Raw genomic sequence first — 23,802 nt, 5'->3', positions numbered from 1 at the left:
GATAGACCAAGTTAACACTTAGCGCAGAATTACCAGAAATTCAATTTAAGACTTTGCAACAGAACAAAGAAAAGCCAGTGGTATTTACAAAGGAAAAAATCAGGCTTTAAACAGATCACTGAATGATTGAACCAAACAAAAAAGAACCCTGACTTAAACCAATGATATCTGAAGTGTAATTAGCCAGCAGAGGGGGGAGTGAAAACCAGGAGTGTTACAGTTGGATGGTTTACCACTCTGTAGTTTTCATAGTGACCCTGCAGGGCATTGTGCTGATATCATTACTGATAAATGTTTTATCTTGATTATTATGTGAAGAGATTCTATTGAAAAAGGGCATCAAAAGCAATCAGTCAATATAATTCAAGAGAGTTCCAAATTCTACTCAAATTTTCCAAGTATTCCTTTTACCTTACAAATGGATGTTGGACATCATTTGGAAAAGAAACGTATGTATTAAGTTGATTCGAAAAAAAAAATTATTGAAAAAAGATAAAATATAAAACTGTGAAACAATCACATTGCAACTAAGCAATAAGTCTGTCAATGACTAGTTTCCATGAATGGTTTTGGACACTTCTCATTGCACATGTAGAGAAACCACAAATGAAGGTTCTTTTCTATGAGGTAAGTAACTAACAGGGACATAAAAACTGCAGGGCCCAGTAACAATGTTTTTGCAGAAGATATTGTAAATTGGAATATTTGATAGTTTAAGTTTACAGAACAGTGTACTGAGCACAGTTTCTCTAACATTGTAAGCTGCAGACCATAAAAATCTTGACACCTGAACATTGGACAGTCATCTTGGGAAGAAAATTCCTTTGTAGATTTCTTTCATTTTAACTGATGTGACATCTGACACGAATGGCCTTTCTCCCACAATACTGTGTTTACTACTTAGAGTAGGTACAGGGTGAAACTAGTTCAAAATTGTTCAAGTCCTCTGTCTCATGTTAACCATGACACATGGATTTTTTTCAGCAAACAGGAACCTGAAGGAATATATTGGGTATAACAAATTGAAGTAGTAACTGATTTCTTCAGATCAGGTATCTGAGAGTGGTGCTTTTCTTACAACAGCAAATATCAGTCCTATACTCTGTTCATTTTCTGTACTAATGAAACATGACCTAAGATATTTAGACTGTGAACAAGTGTTAATAACTGACATATTATGTGAGAATGTGTCCGTATTTGATGTGACTGTAATTCTGCATTATATTCATTCGATGTTGCTATTCTCTTCTCTTCATTTTTCTGCATATTTTCACCATAATCTCTCAAATTTAGTTGCTACAAAAAGTTTGTGTGAGAAAATTGTAATTGTAACAATTCTACTTGCAACATTTCTGTATTCCAGTCCATGTTACAGTGTTGCTGGATTTGCATGTGATCTATGGTTTTATTTGAAAGGGAGAAGACACTAAGACAAGTTATGAAATCCATAGAAGGCACATGTTATTCATTTACAAGTGAGAGTGAATAACCTTTAACACACTTATGTGTTAGCTTATATTTGAGAATTGAGTCATAAACCTCAGTTGGAGCTTCACTGTATTACACTTACAAACACAGGAATCCACTGAGGTATGTTTTTTTTTAACAATAGTCTATCCAACCTTATATTATAGCCCGTTATTCTGGAAATGTAACATTTTGGAGGCCATCTGAATTAAGTAGACTTTTGAGGTGTGTGGAGACTTTTTTGCCTCATGAAGAAAGGCTTTCAGTAATGAATACTTCTAAATAAGAAATATTCTTTTTGCCTCTGTAAAGTGTTTTGAAGATTTTTACAGGAAGCTGGACAAGTACTGTCACTTACACCAGTAGGTTTCTGGAAGGTTATGGTGTGTCAAGACTTTTAATTCTGAACAAAGTTGATTAAAGAGAGCTGTGCTTTGAAGCACCTTTCAAAAGTGTTAGATGCCTCTCTAACATTGCTTTACTATAGTATAGAAATCAGTCAATTTTCAACTACATTAGTTTGTCATTTTGAAATTAATTTATTGTGTTACCTTAAAAGCAGCCACTCCAGTAAAGTATAACAGTTTTCAAAAGGAAGATTTGACAGCATTGCTTAGACTTGTTTTACATAGGTAATCCAAATCACTGTATTAATACGTTCAAAATTATTCCAAAATACCACATTTTGAGCATCACTGAATCCCTGAGTTAGTAGAGCTGACTGTGTAATCCAGATCCAGGTGTCCATCAGTGTAGTAACTTTCTTAATTAGGTGTATCTGAATACTACTGGAAATCAGGCTTCTATACATGATAACTCCTGAGAAAAAGGATGCTCTGGAGTTTGATTACCTTACTGTCATTAAGTGGGACCTGTGAATTTCTTGTTTTATAAAGTTAGTGTTACAGTGTCTGAATGCATTTTACTGAGGTTTATTTTGTGTCAGATGAAAAAAATGTGTCTTAACTCTTCACCATTTGGCATGCTGTGATGAACTATGAAACACTTGATGGAATTTTTCTTATGTAGTGTCATTTAGTAATCTCTGTCTTTTGTCTCTGATTTTCTCGTCAGTCTGTATTTAGCGAGATTGTGTAATTTATGTCAGCATTCAGTAATATTTCTGTAATACTTCTGATACACTAAACAAACAAACAAACAAACATAAATGTTGTATACACATGGTTCGCTCAATTTTGGAGGCTTGAGGAAAAACCACACACTTGTCTCTGAGACCTGCTCTTTGAATATTATTTGGATATTGATACTTAAAAAGTGCAAATTAAGCTTACAGGTGTTGTTTTCTCTGTCAGCTAAGGTCAATGAATGAAGATGTATCGTTCAGTTTGCATCACACTGGTGACCTTTTTGATCACTCTGACTGGTGGACATGGTGGAAAAGTTCTGGTGTTCCCAGTAGATGGAAGCCACTGGGTGAATATGAAAATCCTCATTGAGGAATTGCACTTCAGAGGACACCAAGTAACCGTGGTGCGTGCCTCCAATAGCTGGTATATTAAGGAGGTGTCTCCCTACTACACTTCTATAACTATTCCAAGTACTGGTGGATTTAGTGAAGAGTTCCTCAGCTCATTTGTTAATTCTCTTCTGAAGTTAAAGAGAGAGGATGCATCTTTCTGGGCCCACCTATCGCTGCAGATCGAAGCGGGCAAAAAATTTTCTGAGGTCAACAGGGATATAGTCAAAATGATGACAGGTATTTTTGAAGATAAGGCCCTATTGGATTCCATCCAGGATGCTAAATATAACCTGGTCCTAACAGATCCAGTAAATGCAGGCGGAGTGTTTCTAGCACGTCATCTTGGTCTCCCACTGGTGTTAAATGTTCGCTGGACTGTCCATGGAGAGGCCCATTTTGCCATTGCTCCCACTCCTCTCTCTTATGTACCTGTCCCAGGAACAGAATTGACAGACAAAATGACTTTTTTTCAGAGGCTGAAGAATGTTTTTGCCTATGCTTTTTCCCTCTATCAAATAAGGACGGTAGCTGCCTCCCAATACACAGACTTCTGTCATCGATACTTTGGCCCTGATGTAGACTACTTCTCACTTTTCCAGGATGCTGACATCTGGCTCATGAGAAATGACTTTACTTTTGAATTCCCACGCCCAACAATGCCCAATGTGGTCTACATGGGTGGCTTCCAGTGCAAACCCTCCAAGCCTCTTCCTGCTGATCTGGAAAAATTTGTCCAGAGCTCAGGGGAGCATGGTGTTATCATCATGTCTTTAGGCACTCTGTTCAGTGAGCTGCCTTATGACATTGCTGATGAAATAGCTGCAGCTTTTGCCCAACTGCCCCAGAAAGTCATCTGGAGACATACAGGACGCCGACCTGCTACTCTTGGTAACAATACTTTACTGGTGGACTGGTTGCCCCAGAATGACTTGTTGGGACACACACTGACGAAAGTGTTTGTAGCACATGGAGGCACTAATGGAGTCCAGGAGGCCATATACCATGGTGTGCCAATGGTGGGTCTGCCCTTAGTCTTTGATCAGCCTGATAACCTCTCCAGAATGAGTGCAAAGGGAACTGCTAAGATTGTGAATATAGCAACTCTGGACAGGACTGTGTTTCTGGAGGCCTTGAAGGAGGTCCTGTATGAGCCATCTTACAGAGAGAACATGCAGAGGCTGTCAAGACTGCATAGAGACCAACCAATGAAACCTCTTGACCATGCAATATTCTGGATAGAGTATGTCATGAGGAATGGAGGTGCCCCTCACCTGCGCACACAATCGTTCAGAATGTCCTGGATGGCTTACCATTCTGTAGATGTTATACTGACTCTCCTGGCTGTTGTGTTGATAATATCACTGATGACTTTTTGTCTGATCAAATTATTATACAAATGTTTCTTACTGAAAATGAAAATCAAATGGGAATAGAAATAGTACTAGTTGTAGTATAACACTGTCTCACCATCATTGCTCAAAACCTGGGCACCCATTAGACAGCACATATTGGATAATGAGTAACACTAGCATACTTGGTAAAAGCCAAAGGCTCAATATTCAGTCAATATTCTTAATCATGTGTGATAATCCTCGACTAGAGCAAATACGCGTCCTGTGGGTACTCATGACTGCAACAGAGTAAGAGCCCCCAGTAAATTGTAAATATTCACTTTCCTTCATAAACTAATGTTCTAAACTTAAAAAAAAACTAAGTACATACCTATGTAACTTTAGTTGGAAGCACTCTTTGTTTTATCAACAGTAGAAACGTCATCAAGGTTGTTTCTTCTTGTATCGTAGCTTCATTTTATAGTTTATTCAGCTAGCTAGCATCTGATCTGATTAATGTTTCTTAAAAGCCAAAATAATGGTTAGACAATTTAACCTATAAGCTCCAAGTTTTTTAAGTGCACATACAAAATTTTACAGAATATTTCACATTTTTGTGTCTCTCATTTTTTCCCTCTTAGAGTGATTTAACTGAAGATGTTGAAAATTATATTTTGACATTGTATTTGCAACACATGTACGCCATGGATAAACCGGCTGTTCTCCCTCACAATCAACCTATCAGCACTCAGCATCACCAGACTACTGATCACCAGTCTTAGCCATCAATTAGTCAACCATCAGTATCATCTGTTTTCTGTTAGTCACCTTGTTAGTTTCTGTGTATTTATACTCTCTGTTAAGTTTGTGAAACCTACTCATTCCATCAGTGTCTGAGCCATTCCCCACATTTGAGTTCATCATCGTTTGTGTTCATAGCCTTCATGTTTGTCTTCAGGGGGGTATTCCAGAAAGCGGGTTTAGTGAAAGTTAGTTAACTCAGAGTAAGTAGTAAACCTCCTAATGGAAGAACCCTATGGATTCTCCTAGCAAAACAAATAGTGGGTTTTTACGATGTATTTTCAACAAATATTTTAAATATTATTTGTTTTTGGGGGAAAAAAATTCTTCATTGTTTGTGTTGATTTGAGTTTGTTTGACCAGGAGGAGATTAGCCTACCATACCTGTGTCAGTGTAGTTAACAGTACTTCAGAGAGAACAGTTTTTATTTAACGATTTTTTTGTTTGTTTATATTCTGTCTGTTCAGTATCCTGCAATTAAGGCGGGTGGTGGCGGGGTTCACAGTGTTCACGTAAGCATTTAGTATTTTAGAGTTCAGTTTATTGGTTTGAGTGTGGATTAGGAACTGAATGTTGGTTTGAAAAAAGATTTCTTTTCAGTGATGCTTGTGGTTATACATGTTTATTGCTGGGTTTATGAAAACCATAAACCAATATTACAAGTGTCCATAATTATTATAATAGTTTATTGAAGAACACTTATATTAACACTATACCCCTACTAGGACCCTCCGCTCTACGACCTCTGGTCAACTGACGGTCCCCTCACTTCGGGAACCCGGCAGTCGCTCCTCCCGACCTCGCTTCTTCTCCGCCATTGCCCCGAGGTGGTGGCACGACCTCCCTCATGCAGTTAGGACTGCGGAATCTCTTACCATCTTCCGCAGGAAACTGAAAACCCACCTCTTTAGAACCCACCTGTCTCCCACTGCCTAACCCTCTCTTTCCTTAAAAAAAAAAAAAGCTTGTCTTGTATCTGTGTTTGTCAAAGTATTCCAGGGGCGCAATACGAAGGGGCAAATTGACACTCAGTCTTATTGTGATCTCTGCTCATGATGTATTAGAAATGTGACTGATGCACTGATTGTACGTCGCTTTGGCTAAAAGCGTCTGCAAAATAACAAAATTGTAAATTGTAATATCCTAAAATTAGTGTAATAAAAATGAAAACAAAAACAGGATTGTTACACCTATTTTTACTCTTATTTGAATACAAATAATTTTCTGCCTCAACAAATACAGATACGAAAGTCAAATAATGGGCTCTCTGCACAACCCTAATGTACACAGCATAACTACAAATACATTTTTTAAATCTTTGTGTGGTTATGTTCATCTGTTCTGGCTAAGTTCGTCCTCCTTTCTCTCTCTTTTTCTGTCCACTCACACACACACCCCCCTTTAATATCTGGTCCAGAGCATTGTTGGTGTCACTGTGAAGTTCCATACAATAATATATTTGTCAGAGTAGAACAATGCAAATAAAGAGAAGGCAACATTCACTTTTCTACTACATATTGTCTCTGATATTTTATTGTTTTTCACCAAACAGAACTATGTAAATGTAACAACACCTTTGTTGTTCCCCTTAATGTATTTACCACTCCTTGATCATTGTCCCATCTTGATGGCTCCATCATGGCCAAAATACTAGCTCTCATCACAGACTGGTCCAGTCTTTTAGCATTGTCAGAGCGCTAGATTCAGTCACTGTACCTTTGTTAACAGACACATACTGTTAATACACATAATCTGATTAGGAATCGAAACTGACGAGATTCACAATGGTGCCCCTACCAGTCCGCTGCCTGGTCTACAGCCACAAACTGATGTAATATTTTAACAAATCTTAGCCTGGTTTGAGTTATCCCAGTTCACTGAAGGAGGCACTACGAGGCCAAGAAAACTCTCGGAAAGTTGTAAACAAGAGGACAAGGTCAACATCCCAAAGTTGGCTTGGATTTCATGGGAGGTCACTGATTACATGCATAGAGGGATTCTCTGCCACTTCCAGGAACCACAGATGGATTCTCAACTCCTTCTCCATCTTCAGAATTACCCAACTTCAACTGATCAACTTGCTACTGGGCTTCCCTCTCCTTAGTCAGCTAGGAGATTGGAAATTTGTAGAGAGCAGTGTAGCAGCTATTTAGATATCATTATATGTAAGACTAGGGAAGAATAATTGTGAATAATTTCTTGGCCAGTTTTCAGAGGATGATGCTAGTAATAGAGTTATTCAGAGAGGCTAGCTGGATTCAGATACAGGATCACACATCTTTAACTGAAAATATCTGAACTATCAGCATGACAATATGTGTGGACATGCATATATAAACACTGCTAGAGGTTACCTTTCTAAAACTTTCTGCTGCATATTAAATATATTTTAATCTTGCCAAGACAGCAATCAAGTCAGTATTCCTGGGATACACAACAGATAACTGCTGAAAATGACTGCATATACAAAGGTTTAATGACTTTTCACCATAATTAGACAGGTAGGTGAGAGGTTAACAGGGCTATGCCTTCTCTTTGTACACACAGAGATTATCTATGGACTGTACAATGCTCTAAACATTCTTATATATGGATTCAAAAACATGGTCAGACACAGAAACTGTTTGTGTGTCATTTATGAATCAGAGGCTTAGAATTTATAGCATTTTGAACAGGAAGTCAGTATGGGGAGTGTGAAGTGGGAGATTATGTTGAACACACTATAGGAGAACATCATGAGGAGTCAAAGAGCCCCTCACTTGTGGATCCAATCATTTAGAATGTCTCAGATGGCTTACCATTCTGTCAATGTCATGTCCTGCTGACCACTGTGTGCATATCATTGCTGGTTACTTGACCCAAACGCATAGCAAAAACATTCTTATTCTCAATTATTATGCAAAAGGATTGTGCTGAAAATGACAATCAGTTAAATTAGTTAAAATGTTCCCAGTTCTGAATTGAAAAATTTACTGAAACATTAAATATGCTGTAACAATAACATTATAATTACGTAACAGGTAAACAGGCACAGTAGAAATTTAAAAGGTGAACTGAATTACTGCACATTAAATTTGCCAAGAAGTCCATCAAATCAGTCTTTCACATTAACACAACCTCTGACAGGAAACATCTTAGTGGCCCTGAAAATACAAGCATGTTTAAGGTTCACTCTTTTTTTGCCTTTTTTTGTCACATAATGATTATGTATAGTTTGAACCTGTCCATCAGAAAAATGAATAGTAGTAGGCTCTACTGGGAACAACCTGGGAAACACTAAGTGAGATATTTTCTTTTTGATCTGAACCAAAGTCTTTGGGGATCACAAGGGGAAATGCTTATTTGCAAAAGCCCAAGCACTGGCATAGACTTGAACATGCTTGTAAACTATAGGTTTGCTGAAACAGGCAAAAGTTAAAAGTACACTAAGTAATTTCTTATTAGTCTGGACAAAGTAAATCATTCACAGGTCATGGAGTATTGTCACCAGTGTATTTTTTGTTTTGGGTCATATTTCAGCATTGTGTCAAACTTCAGAGGGAATTCCTCTGTGTTATCTTTACAGACATAGGGATAAACTGAGACATGAGTTGTGTGTTATCAGGTCTACTTTTTATCATTGCAGATTCTAAACTTAAATAATATAAAAGAAGGCAATCTAAAAAAAAAAAAATTGTGAGAAGTAAAAAGTATTCACACCGATTCACAACCTAAAGTCAATATACAGTATTATTTTACCAACAAACCCAATTTGTTGATAGTCTCCACCTGTGTAGGAAAGTGGTGGATCATCTGTTTTCAGTTAACTCCATTACATACCAGCTCTCTCTCTGAGGTCAAACAGTAGGATAGAGATTCACCCACAAAACAAACCAAAATGAAGACAAAACCACTTTCAAAACAAATCAAAGAAATAATTAGAGAAGCACAGGGCTCAGGATTGGTACAAGGCCATCTAAAAGGCACTGAACATAGCTAAGAGGTCAGTGAACCTCAGCATATATCACAGAATCACCAACGGGCAGGATGCAAGTGCAGAGTGGCAGAGTGGTTTATTAACAAACTTATAGAAAAACAAACACAAACCAGAATGGGAAAAAGTATCAAACAAAACACTGTACTGAAATAAGTTAAGGACTAACAGATCTTGGTATAGCTAATAGACAAGAGATAACTCAGAGGAAACAAACAAATCAGGTACGTAAGTATAGTTGCTTAGAATACACGTGTAGCAAGCGTAGACTTCGCAGCGTGCCGTGAAAACAGAGAGGTTTAAGTAAGAGAGTGAATGAGTGCACGAAAGTGAAGACAGGTGCAGGAGATGAGTGAACAGACCGGTGATTAGAAAACTGGCGACACTGATGGCTGAAGTCGGCGGGGGAGGAGATGAGCTCGTTACAGCATACAAAGGTGGAAAGAAAATACACCCATGCTACTTAGGTCAGGGGGACACCTAAAGTTATTCACCAAACAAGAATGGCACATGTAAGGAAGCCATTGTGACTGAGTTGCAGAAGTCATTGGCTGCAACTGAAAGTTATACCCAGGAAATGACATCTCCAAGGCATTGTGCAAAAAAAGCCTTTATGGAAGAGTGGCAAGAAAGGCTTGGCTGGAATAAAAAACATATCCTCACCCATAAATAATTTGCAAAATGTTGCTTGGAAGATACTGGAAAGATGTGGCAGAATAATTTGTTGGCTAATGAGACTAAAGATGAACCTTTGGCTTGAACACTAAGCAGTATGTGGGGCGTAAATCTAAAACTGTGCATCAGCAACATAACACCATTTCCACAGAAAAATCTGGCAGTGATGGCATATTGTTATGGGAATACTTTTCAGCAGCAGGGACTAGCATTCTGGTCAGGTTGGATAGGAAGATGAATGATAATAATGCTGATGAATAATAAATAATGGATCCTGGATGAAAAAAAATGGTTCCTCTTTAAGAGAGACACATCCAATATGACTGTTGACTATAATGGTGGCAAGAGGTGGTTAAACCAGATACTGAACTGAAGTGGGCTGAGTTGAAATTTCAGTTTTTGAATTTTCAGTTTTTGCACTGTGAAAAAAGTGATCACAGGTTGACAATCATTTATGCAAAAAAAAGTTAGAAACTGAACACTTTTTCAAAGCACTGTAAGTACTCAGCAAGCTTCACACCCTAAGGTGATGAGCCCCCTAGAATCTAGATTCTCATCCACGTTTAGAGAGGTTGTAATGGGTAATGTACATGATTGCACCATTTACACTGTGGGCCATCAGCGCAGGAACGTAAACCTGGGCTACAAGCACCGGGGCAAGAGTTCCTATTGCGTTTACACTATGGGCCATGTAACCAACGGCAAAATTCGCAACCATGGAGACACTATAAAACATTCCAGAACATTGTGAACAACAGTTAGCAAAAATGGAGCCAAACACTGTTCTACTTGTTATTACGGTGCTACACAAGCCGTCGCATACAAGATGAGGCCATTGCATTAAGGCTTAGCTAAAACAGTGTATCGCGACTGAAATATATGGAAAGTCCGCAGACTCAGGCAAATGGTACGCATAGTCCATAGCTAACTGGCTAATTTACGTTAAAAGTGTAACATTTGTTAAATTGAGAGACACAGTGTAGCGTAACGTAATATGCCAAACTGAAGCACATTAGTCTGTGTAAGTGTCAGATCTTCTCTTGAGTGTTGAGAATAGCGAAGAAGTTGTGTCGTGAATACATTCAGACAACAACGAAAAAAAGCTCAAGTGCAGTCATAACACAAGCCAGTGACCACAGTTACTGGCGCCGACTAACCTATGCATGGTCTTGTCAAAACACAAAAAAATGATGACACCGATTGCACATGCTAAATAAAATTCAGCGTTTCCCCTATTTGCCATCAACATATCTGATCTGTCATCCATCAAAGTGATTAGTAGTCTACGACATGTCGCCAAGTTTATTGGCGTTGCAGTTCTAGACGAAACACAACATCTCCGTTTCATTTGGTGCAGCATCCAATGAACGTCCCATCACTTCAACAAACACTAGCCTATACTAGCGGATTCTATTTAAAGTGACAGTGCACCATTAATCAGTGTGCGCATCAGTGTACAGTTCAGTAGTTTGCTTTTCAACTGAACATAGAAAAACACTTACAGTGCACAGTAGGCCTAGACACATTAACTGAGGACGATATTAAATGTCACTTGTATGTATGTATGTATTAACTATTTCTGATTAGTAAAGAATTTAATGGACTGATAATAAATTTAATATGAATAAAAACTATAGGATTATAAACTATTTTTAATGTTGTAAGTATTTTGATAATTTTCAAAAAAGCACCGAGGGCCCAGCATTGTTGGCTCATGGCCATATGCAAAACAGGAGGGCAATAGCAGATCATTATACATTTGTGTAGGCTAGTTGTTGCGCTCCCATTGCAGTAAGAACTGCAAGAGTCTCTAGCTACCTTGACATGGAGTTGAGGCGACCACGTCATGTTCCACTGTGTCTCAGTCAATGGTACTGTCAAAAGCATCTGTAAGACAGGTATGCATTTTTTAATAGTACATTGGTGTAAATACTGCATGCGTTGTTTTGTTTCAGTCAAAAGCAACATCAATCTAGTTGGGACAACCTGGAAAGTTGAATCAGTTCATCTGGACACAAAGTTTAGTGGGAGAAACGTTTCATCACTCATTTAATGACTTCGTCAGTCTCAGCTGACTGCAAGTATCCCCAACCATGTAAACAGCTCAGTGATCAAGACAGTGAGAGTGATCGAGTCCAGTAAGGCTGGCACACTCAAAGACAGAGACACTATCACTTTGAATGGTATTTGTACGGTCAGCAAAGGGCAGCAAGAGATCTCCGACAGCAGCAATCTTCATCCATTCACTTGGCAGGAGACAATTCCAACCCATCTCATCTGCAACTTGGACCACAGAACCTTCACCTGAAGAAGGCGTGAAACCATTTGAAATGTGCTGGACCATCTTGTAACACACTCTAACTAAAGACTAAGTCCACAGAGCTGCCAAAGTTTGGCCATTGCAGCTGAAGACCAGCAAGACGGTTTAAAAACTGCTTTCACCTTTTCCAAGAGACGTGTAAGAGAGACTTTGTGGATCATGTTGACGACCAACTGGAATGTGTGAACAAAACGGGGTGTCCGCTCCATAATGCCCGCATACCTGAGAAACAGACAGAGGACTTTATTATTTTAATGGTAAACTCATACACTCTCTACCTCAAAGTACAGTACTATTAATTATTTAGCCAAGAAAGGGTATGCATGTGGCATGATGGTAAGGGCTTAAAGCACACCAAGTCAAATAAAAGAAATAATATTTAAATTGTAGCCAACTATGCCACCCTGGGAATTTCACCCAGTGCTAGCACATAAAACACAGGTTCGTTAATACCAGGAAGCCAGAGACGTGGTTTCAGATGTAAAACTGAATTTTATTGACCAAGGAGGTAGTGGAATCACTGCAAAAGGATTCTGGTGACAGCTTCAATGTAATAGCGAATGATATTTATTACAGATACAGTCAACCCTGCCAGTTACAAGGTGGGCCCCTAATTAGGAATTCTTTATTACAAAAATAGTCTTTAAAATTGTAGCAATACAAAAATATAAAATACTTCTACTAACACACCATCACAGCACTATCACACGGTCAGACTTCCACCATCATATGCATCATACAAGCAGTTACCTACCCTTGCAACTAGAGTAAAAGAGAGGGCATTGACAGCAGAGCTAAGGCTTACCTTGGGGGAGGCAGACTAATTGGGAGAGGTGCCCAGGTCCCACACCACATGCACACGTGCACACACACTGCAAACAATAAGTGAACTAAGCCAAGGTGCTTCTGGAAACTTCACACTGTGAGGGGACACCACCAGTGACTAGCCTCCCCAAAAAGGGGCACTCAGCTGCAGCCTGGATACAAGGGAGTTAATTGAATGACGGACACGCCAGATCACATAGCAGTCAGCATCAAACTAAACAAAACAAAAATACAAATCACACAGCCACAAGTCATACCAGAAAAAGTGAACCAATAAAATAAAGAAAAAAAAGAAGAGACACAATTAAACACAACCCGGCCTGCGCAAACGTTGCGCAGACCGGACAATAATGAATAAACAGAATACACGCTGAGAGACTGACCGTCTAACAGCGCGAGCAATATTCCAGAGTCAGTATAAACCACTAACTCTGACGAAACACAAGCGAAGGAATAATAGAAACAAAAACGGAAACCAAACACGGACCAGAGAGACAAAAGAGAGATAAAAGGAGACAAAACAGCAGCTTCGACCAAGATGCGGCACGCCAATACCAATTCCCCTTTGCAGGTCTAATGCTGCCTGTCAGAACAAAATGAAATTACAAAAAAAGAAAATAAACCTTATATTTGAAAGTAACAGTACCGTACTCTGTGCATACATACCCACAGTATGGCAATCGCTCATCAAAGACAGATAACCCCAGGCAGTGCTTACGGCGAGGCAGGTGAAGCTAAAAACAAAAACTATTGTGCTACTACCACGCCAAACATAACCGGTAAAATACAGCGTGAAAGCTGGGAGCGTGCCTACCTGAGGGTCAGTTGCAAAAGAACATACCGAAAGTCACGCTGGCAGTAACTACCAAAACCAAGCTTTCTAATACTGAAGGAACGGTGGCAGAAGGGGCAGATATCCAGAGAGCAAACCCTCAGGTTCACGCAAACCACCAGACTGTTAATTTTGTAGGCTAACCCTATTTGTTGATGTAACAGGTACCAGACTAGTTATAAATTTTGCCACTATGTGCATCTGGGAGGAAGGTTATCCAGATTACAAAATACAAAAATTTGGGACTGACCAAAAAGTAGCCTGTTTGAAAGCTGAGTTTTCAAGGTATGCTATGGTTATGGGTGAACCCTCAAAAACTCACTAGGAGTACACCAGTCATAACATACAAATGTGAGAGGTTAGACACGCAAAACAATTAGCATACACTTTTTAAAAAAGAGAATGAGAGAGTGCTGGCACTGTATAGCTGGCAAATCCATAGTCTAGGTTTACCAGTTTACTAGTTGAAACATATTGCCTTCAAAGTCATTTATACAATAGTTGGTTCCGCCCAAGTAATTTGATTGGACAAGAGACATTCCATGAGTGCTGATACTGAGTATAACAGCACTGGTATGTTTTACAATTATGCATCACTTTGCTTTACAGATGTCCCAATACAATTGTTGGTTACACCAATGTGAACTTAATTCATGCGAATTCAACTCAACTCAATGCGAATCACAGCAGTGCTGATATTCAGTATAACAGCACTCCCTCTCATGTGATATTGCTTAAATGATAACTATGTTGCACTCATTTCCATGATATAGCTCCTCCACAAAGACGTAAGACGTGCAAACTGTGTAGCGGTTGTGTAACGCTGTTATTAGCTACTTAGCTTGCCATGCCCGGTATGTTGCGTGTGTGTGTGTGTGTGTTTTAGCTAGTGTTCTTGACTGACCTTGCTTATTTTGCAGCATTTAGCTGTGTCTGTGGCAGCTGTTCATTTCACCAGGCGACTTATCTAAAATGTTATAGGGTGGCGAAGCAGGTAGAGCGTTGCTATGTGCATTGCCGAGAGATGTGATGACATCATTTTTGACACTGCAGTTGCACCCGATGCGTGGATTCTGAAAGGTCCATAAACTCATTCCTGCTTGCTATATTGTCGCAGGCCAAAATGACCCTCAGGCCACCGAGAAATGTATATGTATAATTGCATGGGTTGTCTTATTTATTTCCTGTTTTTATTGTCTTGTGTGTGTCCTGCTGCAAAACAAATTTCCCATCATGTGACAATACAATAAACTTATGAGAAATTAATGAGACCAATGATATCTTTGTTACTTATGGAACCACTGTGGTCCCACAACAAAAACAAGGATTTAAAATGACCCATTTGTTTCAATTATTCAAATGTTATTTGTTTGAATTTTAATAACTCCATAATTTTAATAACTCCATACCTTGCCTCCTCATTCTCATGTTCTCCCTCACTCCTCTCATCCGCCAGTACTGCCCCGCAAGCGCAAGGCACACATCTCTCTGCGTCTACTCTGTTCAGTGAGTGACAGAGAGGCAGAGCAGTACATTCAGTCCAAACTGGAGGGTGACACGGGAGTGTATTTTCACTCCTGTCCCATCCCGCCCCCACAAAAATACTCCTGTCCTGTCCCAATTCCATGACAGAATTTTTTAAAAATCCTGTCCTGCCAAATCCTGGAAGAATGACTCCCGGACGGTTTTTGCGCAACATTGACGAAACCTTGTCCCTCTACAGGGCTTTTCACGCTGCACTTAGCCCAGGGCTAAAAGCATTCTTACAACCTTTTTAGCCTCTGGCTAAGGGGGCTGTTAGCCCCAGGCTAAGAAAGCTTTCACACTGGCACAATCCTGGCACATTCCAAAGTGGGCTAACCCCGACTTTAGCCTAGGGCTTGCTGGCCCTGCTCCGGACTCAGTATGAAACGGGGCCAAAGTAAACAATGGCAGTCACACATCATTCTAGAATGTAAACATTAAACATTTAACCCAGGGCTAGTAGAAGCGCAGTGTGAATCATACAGCCCTGGGCTTAAGTTAACCGTGGGTTAACAATATGTGTATGAAAAGGGGCTAAGTTAGCCAAGGGTCAAGTCTTAGCCCTGGGCTAAGAATATGCAGTGTGAAAAGCCCTTAAAACAGCGAGAAGTCCTACATTTTAGCCACATAAATATGCAATCATGGCTGGCTGATCAAGACTTGACCACCCTGCATCTCACAAAAGTAGTGTTTTTCATATCTGCTTGTCTAGTGTTCCTAAAGACCACTCATCCTTAATCTAATTATCTAATAATTATAATTCTTACAAACAGTCACACTTCACCACAAGGGTAGCTATATCAGTATGACTCTACTCTAAGAGGGAAAACATAAAAAGCATGAACACACAAACACTTTTGAATACACTACATCTGGTCTCGCCTGAAAAATGTTAATTTACACTGGGTGACAGGACAACGAGAACACATCCGGGTATTTGATCTGTTCTTGGCTAGATGTGAACTTTGAATTGGAACAGTACTTTGGCTGTGACTGATGACGTTTCACAAGTCCACGAGAACGCAAGTATAGAGAAGAACTCATATTAGAAACTGCTACAGTGTTGTGTTACTAGGAACGCGTTGCTAAGGACTCGCTACTGTACAGATCAGATGCCAGCTTGGTCGCTACACTACTTTACTTTACAGTGTATGGAGTTTTAATAGTAATAGTAATAATAATACAAGTTTATTTAGAGCCCAATATCACTAGTCTCAAAGAGCTTTACATGTTCATAACAAAGTCAAATCAAAATTATGTTATCCTTAAGTTAGAGAAAATAGATAAGTCTTTAGTCTGGTTTTAAAAATATGAAGAGAGTTTGCCTCCCTAATTTCTGTAGGTAAACCATTCCAGAGGAAGGGAGAGCGGTAGGAAAAGGCTCAGTTGCCAGCGGACTTCTTAACTATTGGAACGACTAAGAATCCAGAATCTTGAGAGCGCAAGGTGCGAGGGGGGTTGTAGGGTGTAATTAAGTCAGATAGGTAGGCCGGCACAAGCCCATGTAAAATTTTATATGTTAATAAGAGGACCATAAAATCTGCCCTTGCATGAATTGGAAGCCAATGAAGGGAAGCCAGGACAGGTGTAATGTGGTCAAACTTCCTTGTCCTGGTCAGGATTCTGGCAGTAGCACTCGGGACTACCTGAAGAATTTTGGTAATAGAGGCAGGCAGCCCAGAGTACAGAACACTTCAGTAATCAAGGCGAGATGTGACAAATGCATGAACAATGGTTTCTGCATCAGGCATACTTAGAAAGGGCCTAATTTTAGCTATATTATGAAGGTGATAAAAGGCATCTCCTTTGTTGAGTTTTAACATCGTCACTCTCAACTCTTAGGAACGCTTTTAAAACTTTAGGCTTGCCCGAAAGCTCTGTCAGCGTGATACACAAATAATTGTCCTTCATTCTGCATTGCAACGTTGTCTTCCCCCAATCTGAGTCCGACTCCATTGTTTTCAATGGCATTTTATTGGTCGCTGCACCATGTGTCATCAATCCACACACGTCATGCACTGGTCAGGTGGCTGCCTGCAACCAACCAGCACCCAGCCACCAGAGCAGACAGGAGAGAATAAAGAAGAGTAAAAAAGACAACAAAACAACCAACATTATTTTCAAAATAAAGAAAACAGCATTTACCCATATTAGAACTGACCTATTGTAATTATGATTCCTGCTCCCGCCCGCTCCTGTTCACTTTTTCCTGTCCTGTCCCAGTCGCGTGATGAACAGTGAAGACTTTCATCCCGCGGGAATCTCATCGGAATCCCGTGACCCACAAGCTTCCCGAAAAATGTCAGTCTCTAGTCCACACGGCAGCTGACATAGATGTGAATGAGTTGCGCATGTGCAAACAGTGTTGCCAAGGACCGATCACTAATCAATATTGTTTGCTCATCCTTTTGACCATTATCTCTGTCTGACCACTCACTATCACAGAGGGGTTTAGTTCATTCCCATTTCTGAACTCTCTGAATTCAGATCATTTATTTAGACAAGTCTACATTCACTCATTATCTAAGCCATTTATCCTAATCAGGGTCAATGAATTCAAGGGATGGCTGACCCCCTATGTGGGCAATGACACAAGGGTTTACTGTCTTTACTGCAAGACAGACTTCTGTGCCAAGTGACATTAAGAAGCATGTGTCAACTCAGAAGCACACTGAAAAGTCCAAGACATATAACAAAACAAAGCAATCTACATTGCCATTTTTTACAAAAAACACTAACTCTTTGAAATTGGCAGAGGCAACAATGCCAATGGCTATTGCAGAGCATTGTTCCATTCTCTCATGTGACCACATTGGTCAGGCATGTAAGGCTGCTTTCCCACATTCCGGTGCAGCCAAAAATTTTCGGATGCACCGCTCAAAATGTACTGAAACGATCAATGGTGTGTTGGCACCGTATTTTCTTAAAAGACTGGTAGCTGATATTGGTGACAGCAAATACAGCCTCCCTCTTGATGAAAGCAAGTGAGGAGAGCATGTAAGTGTCTCAAAGTACCTTGGTATCGTAATTCAGTATTTTAGTGAGGACAAGGGAAATGTGGCGGCCACTTGCCTAGGCCTTCTTGAGCTAGAGGGAAGGGATGCTAGATCAATAACCAGAGCAGTTCTAGTTTTTCTTGGGAAATGTGGCCTCAAGAGGGAGAACGTGCTTGGCATTGGCACAGATAATGCATCTGTGATGACAGGAGTATACAATGTTGTGCATGGAATTCCGAGGGAGGAGAGTGGCTTAAAACATCTGGTCCTCATCCACAGTGTGTGTCATTTACTACAGTTGGCTGTAAGCTCTGCCTCAAAAAACACACTTCCACATAGTGTGGAGTTCCTTGTTAGAGAAATCTATACTTGGTTTTCTATTTCACCAAAGTGCAGAGAGGCATACAAAGCTGTCTATGAGACTATGAACAGTAGGGAGAAGCCTTTACTGATAACTTAGGTCTGTGCCACACACTGGCTTTCCATAGCTTTCCATAGAGCCTGCCATGTCCAGAATCGTGCATCAGTAAGAGGAATTAAAATTGCATTTCAGCCTCACCATGGCGCATGAACACTGCCACGTGGCAGATGTTCCACATTCCATATACAGTGACCCACAGAACCCCCTGTTCCTCACTTTTTTAAAAGCTATAATTAGTGAGGTGCAGTCTGCTATTGAGGCTTTTGAGGGGGAACAGACGGATCTGCTCAAGCTGCTTGACTGTTTAATGAGGCTTATATAGTCTGTCTGCAGCAGAGTCATTAACCCTATGGCAAAAACGGATGTGTTCAAACAGCCAATAGACAGACACATCTCTCCCAAGCCATACCTTGGCCATACATTTGAGTCCAAGGCAGCACAGCTGAACCTCTCTCCTGAGGAGGAGGAGGATTGTGTGCGAAGGAGAGGTGTGAGCTATACCGTCTCCTTTGCAAATGAACTAAGAGCAAGGCTCCCAGATAATGTGAAGAAATTGCTGCACATGTCTTTGTTCAATGTTGCTTTAGTGAAGTGTTTAGAATATTTGAATTTTTGTATCCAGCTTGTAGGAATTTGAATTCATTTAAGTTTCATTCAAGTAAATTTGTGTTAAACTGACAATAATTTTAATGAATATCTTAAATTCATGTACTGAATTTCAGTTATCTTTAACTGAAGAGGAAGAAGTACTTTGTTGGTCATTACGTTGAAAGAAAATCAAAAGTTAAATAAGTTTAAATGACTCCCCAATTCTATTTGAAATTTTTAAGTATCCCCTTACCCTCACAACCTATAATTTAAATTAATTTTTTTTTTTTTCGAGTTAGTCTCAAAAGTTGCCTTTTGAGATGTTTGACTTGCTCAGCTTGTGAAAAATCAAGAAGTTTAATAAAGATGAATCTCTGTTAAAATTAGTTTTTTATTACAACATTATTCTTTAATCACATCTCAGTTTAGCAATTGAATTAGTTGGTCTGTATCTGGCATCGAAATGCTTTATTAAAATCCATTGTATTTGTAGTTATGTATTTTCATTTGCATTTTAGGTAGTCTCAACAAAATGGCCTGACACACTGTTAGCAAACTACCATTGTTATGATACATTTAAAATACTGAAATGAAATCAAAATTTATTTATTTATTTCCTTCTGCAGGTTGATCTACCTAAAAATGGTCTACCCTGATGAAAAAAGAAAGTAAATAAGTTTATGTTAGAGATGGAAAAAAGAAATGCAACACTTATTGTTGGACTGAAATTTCAACCTTCATTACTGAAATAAAAATAAATAAGAAGAAATGAGAAAAATAGGAAAACAAAATAGTACAACAAGGAAAAACAAAAGGAAAATGTTTACAAGTATGAACAATCACAATAATAATCTTGCAGTTCTTCAGTATCTTTTCTAACCAGATTTTGCAGTCATCACAGCTTAGCAACTCAAGCAAAAACAGCCAGTGTGTCACGCCCTGGTTCGCTTTCTCCCTCTCTGCTGCTCCTTTTTGTCTCGTGCTCTTAATTACTTCCTGGTTTACCTAGCTGTCTAATCATCAGCTGCACCTGTTTTGGTTAAATTTATTTTGTTCTCAGTTTGCTTAAACACTCCTCGTTTTGCTCTGTTTGGTCAGTTGGAATTGTCAGTACCGTGATTTCTTTGTTTAACATGCCCAGGCCTATAAATTCTGAGAAGTCCTTTGTTAATCTTGTTCAAATAAACTGAGTAATCTGCACATGCATCTGGTCTCCTCAAGTTTATGATACAGTGAGCCTCTGAATCTGCAATTTTGGAATGTAAACCCATTCCTGGAGAAGGGCCTGATGAAGTTGCTGGCCATTGACAGACAGATGGTCATGTCTTTCTTGCAGTCCAGGGCAATCATATGCTCTGTGGCGTTAAGGCCAGGAGAGAGGGCAGACTAAGGCAGCACCTGCACACCATCTTTCCTTAGGGCAGTGTTATCACAGGGCTGTTGAGTTGATGTGTGGCCTGACACTGCCCAGCAGTAGGGTCAGGTCATGTTGTTTCACATTCGGAATAATGATTTGCTGCACAACCTCATCCCTAGACCGAAGTGTATTCAGCCTGCCCTCAGTGAACCAGAGCTTCATCTGTATGGCCTGTGTGGTGAATGCCAGCCTACACCACTGCAGCAGTTCCACCCCAGGAATCAGTTTCCTGGACACAAGCATCAGCATACCTCTCTCCTCTCCTCTCCTCTCCTCTCCTCTCCTCTCCTCTTCCACACTCTGGCCCTCCCTTCTGCATGGAACATGCTGGAGTGTGACTCATGCATGAATGAGACCTGATGCCACTACTGATGAGTCCATTGCAGCCTCTGTTTGGCCCAAGCCAGTTGGGTGTGACGTCTAGGAGGTGTGAGTAGAGGGCTTCTGACAGGTCCCCATCCTCTGTGACCAGCAGCATGGAGCCTGTACAGAAAACAGATTATGTGTGGCCTTTTTCTCGCAATGACCTAAGCTTTAAGTTAAGGCCTTAAGTAAAGGTGACATATAAGACATTTCTCCACCTAGACCTCACTGGGTAAAAGTGCACCTAACAGGATTTAATATGCAAACTTCAATGCCCCACTACACAAGATGTGTTGCTAGTCAGAGGATTTAAAACAAACTGGCAACTTTTTATTAAGTATAGAAGCTATAACTGTAGTTTTCTCCTTTCAGAAAATGTTGCGGTTCTCTTTTCCATTAGTATAGTTGATATATGAACAAACACACTGCTTAGTGTAATTTAAGATTATATTGCCTGCACGTGGACATCATTCTGAAAATACATGTTCATTAGGTTGATTTGAAAAGCCTAAAACATACTTAAATATATTAGAAATGGTATGATGACCACACTGTAGCTATGCAATAAACGTAAAGATGACTGGTCTCTTAGAGTGATTCTTGATGCCTCTCAATGGACATGTAGATGAACCACAAATGCATATTCAATTTCCATGGGACTTGAAAATTTTAGAGCACCTGTGCTTTTGCAGAAAGTACTGTGAGTGGAAACATTACATTTCCAAAACTTTGTACTAAACATACATTTACCTAACACTGTAAGCTGCAGTGCCTATGAGTCTAGTCTCAAACGGTCAGAACATTCCTTTGCAGATTTTTTATATTGTAACTGACGTGACATATGACATGAATCACCTTTCTCCCATACTGCCGTTATCAGCCCTGTTACCTTTGGCCACTTCTGTGTTTAATATTTAGATCAGGTAAAGAGTGAAAATATGGTTCAAGTCCTCTGCGTCATGTCAACCATGACACAGATTTTTTTCATCAAATACGAAAGTGAAGGAATACATTGGTGTGGGAGAAACTGAAAGAGTGAACTTGCTTTAATATTGTATATGAAAGTTGCCAATATGATCAACATAAATCTCTTTCACATCTTATGGCTAACCTTCCTAACACCTTCACACATGAAAACACAGACATATGAAAATTCAGCCTTTGTCCCTTTTTGCGTCAATGGGATTAGGTGTTATCTCTGCATGTCCACATATTACCTATTAACTGAAAACCTTCATCAAAGAAACAGCTGGTGTGTGGGTTATTAATGAATGGTTAACCGTTTATAGCATTTTGTAAAGGAAGACAATTACAGAACTACTAAGGGAGAGATATTTTATTTATCAGGTTATTGGCATACAGACTTGTTATGGTTGGAAAAATGTTAGTTATCACTCTAAACGCAGACGCATATAATCAGTAGGGTCACTATCTCAGACAGAATTATTTAAGCAGTAAGTGGTAGTGAAGGAAAAGTGAGGGAAGGGCAAACCACATCTAGGTCATATGGTCTCAAGATGTTACAGTGACACCTACAGTACAAGAAATTTCTGAAATTAATTCAGGTCAATCCAAGAAAAAACTTGATTTTGCAATCCAAGGAGAGCTTTTCAGAGAGCTTTTGGTGATGCTGGACCAATTCAGTAAATGGAAATGAGAGAATGAAAAGATAAGGGAGATAAAAGACCCATCCAAGATTGGTTAGATAAATATTTCAGTGTTGCCTAAGGTGCGGAAATTAATTTTATAAACTAATTCTGGACAATTGCGGAAATAAGAGCTGATTGTGACTTGGTTGTCATAATCCTGACAGACAAAATGACGTTCCTACAGAGAGTTCGAAATGCGGTAGCATGCACTTTATATAATTGATATTGTGGCCCTTATGTTGTCTGCTTCTCATTGATCCAGGATTCTGACATTTGGCTCACAAGAAATTACTTTACCTTTGAATTCCCACACCCAACAATAGTCTATGAGCTAAATAAAAAATAAATAAAAAAGGGGAAATTAAAAAAAAAAAGGCTCTTTGTTGCCATTTGAATGCATTTTTCAATTTCTGAATGTCAGTCTGGCTCTCTTACAACCGGATCTATATGTTAATATAATGCAGAGACGCATAATTACCAAATGTTGAAAATAAAGAGATGGAAAACCAACCGTTTGTTTGTATTGATCTGAGCTCTGTACAGGCGCAAATGATAGTTTAATGTAATAGTTCAAATGTGCTGCTAAAATGTGTTGAGTATGTCTCATGCTTTACTTCTGAATTTTTTTGCCCTGTATATTTGACTTTTACTTAACACTAACATCTACATCCAATATGTCCAGTTAGCAATTTTCGAAGGTGTTTATAATAATGCAGCAAAGGAAGAAAAAAGTTATCCCACTAGATGGCAGCAGATCTACTTAATAAGTAGTTGACTATCGCTATGTTGCTTCTTAAAACAACAAGATGAAGCGTATCGAGACAATACTTGATCGAAAAAGATCTTTTTTCCCAGACTATTGCTGCAGCTGATTGTGACGCTGTTAACAATGCGTGATAGCCTGGACTCAAAGAATAAAATGAGATTAGATGCAAGGAACCATATGTGAGATAATTATGGGCAGGGTTACAGTGCCAGGTGTCTGCAAATTGATTAACTTCAGCTGCAGGTAAACACCACGGAGCAGCGTTAATGGTGAAAAATAGGCCATATACTTTGTGTGACTTACCGCTTAACTTTACTAAGATTTTTTTTTATCTGAAAATTCATTTGACCGCACAAAAAAGACATTTCCAGTG

General features: G+C 39.4%; 1 pseudogene; it reads left to right on the top strand.

The window, feature by feature from the left end:
- Positions 1 to 772: 772 nt before the first annotated feature.
- LOC115830238 (UDP-glucuronosyltransferase 2C1 pseudogene) lies at positions 773 to 5,287 on the top strand (annotated as a pseudogene).
- The last annotated feature ends 18,515 nt before the right edge of the window (positions 5,288 to 23,802 follow it).

The sequence above is a fragment of the Chanos chanos genome, chromosome 2, assembly GCF_902362185.1.
Source record: "Chanos chanos chromosome 2, fChaCha1.1, whole genome shotgun sequence".
In the NCBI taxonomy this organism is placed as follows: Eukaryota; Metazoa; Chordata; class Actinopteri; order Gonorynchiformes; family Chanidae; genus Chanos; species Chanos chanos.
Note: the sequence above shows the minus strand (reverse complement) of the source record. Positions and strands in the feature narration are given on the sequence as shown.